Source organism: Octodon degus, unplaced genomic scaffold (genome assembly GCF_000260255.1).
Source record: "Octodon degus isolate 3935 unplaced genomic scaffold, OctDeg1.0 scaffold00046, whole genome shotgun sequence".
Lineage (NCBI taxonomy): Eukaryota > Metazoa > Chordata > Mammalia > Rodentia > Octodontidae > Octodon > Octodon degus.
Window position 1 is genome coordinate 6926570 of NW_004524622.1, and position 1806 is coordinate 6928375.

At 49.8% G+C, this 1806-nt stretch overlaps 1 pseudogene; it reads right to left on the reverse strand.

Moving 5' to 3' along the window:
• LOC101584146 overlaps positions 1-1103 on the reverse strand; it is a 24664-nt pseudogene extending 23561 nt beyond the window's left edge.
• Positions 1104-1806: the final 703 nt, after the last annotated feature.

Consider the following 1806-nt stretch of genomic DNA (forward strand, 5'->3'; position numbering starts at 1 on the left):
GATATCCTATCTACAAACACCATTAGAACAAATCCCTCTATTCATTAAGAGAATGTAACTATATATCTATCCTAACCACTTTGAATACACAGATACAAAGTGGACATTCATCTGTATCCCCTTTTTTGGTTAAGTTCCATCTTTAAATATTATAGGTGTGTAAACTGGGTAAAATATTCTAAAAGAGTCCAGTAGCCCATAATAGTATTGGGTCTTCCGCTTCACTGACAATGTCAGAAATTGTTGACCTGAGTCCCTCACAGCTCAACATAACAGCATGGCTTTACTTCTTATACTTCGTTTTTATACTTTTCTACTGGATGGTTAAAACTATGCAACAAGAGTTGTAGCAGCTACTATTTCTCAAGTGGTTGCACTATGAGTATTTCTTAGTCCATGTTTATTTGTTTGCTTGTTTGTTTGAGAGAAGATCCACTTTGTAATTCAGTCTGGCCTCAAACTCACTACATACCTCAGGGTGGTCTTGAACTCACAGCAATCCTTCTGCTTCAGCCTCCCGAGTGCTGGGATTAAGATTTCTAGATTTAATAAACAAATTCAGTTGTGTAGCTGTGTTCAAAGTAAACACTTAAATATCAATAGCATTCCTGTACACAATCAATAAACTCACTGAGAGAAATTTGGAATACAGTACTTTTTTTTTCCATTTTATGTATTTGGTACAGGGTCTCACTATGCAGCTTGGACTCAGAGATCCTCCTGTTTTCAGCCTCCCCAGCACTGGGATCACAAGTGTGCACTACCAAGCCTGGACTCATTTGCAGGCTCAGCATGACCCGTGGGTAGGGCCAGCCTGGCATTCGGGACTTGGGATTGAACCCTGGTTCCTACCCTTGAAAGAGGGCCCTTAGTCTGCTGAGCTATCTCGCTAGCCCACAATACTTTTTATAATAGCATCCTAAAAAAGAAAGAGAATAGCCTCTAGGGCACAGCTCCACGAGGTTCACCAAATATTCCTTGGGGTCGTCAGGCTCAGTGAATCGACCTGGGACTGTATCTTCCAGCCTCAGGTAAGTGTCCAGGCCATGGCCCAGGTAGACTTGTAGCTGGTAGCTCAGCGCATGCACCTCCTGCTCAGTCATCTTGCGGGCGCCCCTGAAGAGCTCTGTTCACATACAGGAGGGCTCTTCGAGGAACATGGGCAGGCAGGGCTCCATTCCTGAAAAAAGAACCGGGCCCTGCTGCACTCCATGCCAGGCAGCTGAGACTCTGAGCTTGCGTATACTACCTCAATCTCCTCCGGTCTGCTCTGCAGGCGCTCAGCACAGGTACAGAGGCCAGAGATGGGGCATTTCCAGGCTACCCATGCTGCCAGGCCTTGCTCCAAGGTTGCACCAGGATTGTGGGCCTTTGTGGAGACCGAGTCCTCAGGCCATGATGGCGCCCCTGCAGGCTCACAGGACCTCTGTGCAGTCCGGTTGTGGCAGGTGATGGCGATCTTCCATTGGTCTCCTTCCAGGCCACGATGAAGACAAACTTGTGCTTCTCATGCTCATGGAACACAGGGGACCTCGAGGGTCTCCGCCACAAAAGCCACGATGTGCCGCCCTGTCAGCCGCGCCGGGCGCTCCCAGCCATCTTGGCCGCTGCCCCTCGGCTTTGCCCAGCGGTCTGGTGGAGAACAAAGGGCGCCATGCAACCGCTCATCTCCTCAAGTCCGCGAACTTGCCCGAATTGAGGGTGCTGAGGCCGACTCGCAGCCTCAGCTGCGCTCCTGGCAGCACTGCGGAGCCCAGCTGACCACAGGGCAGACTGAACACCGCCTCACTCAGCGCCTCCACCCGG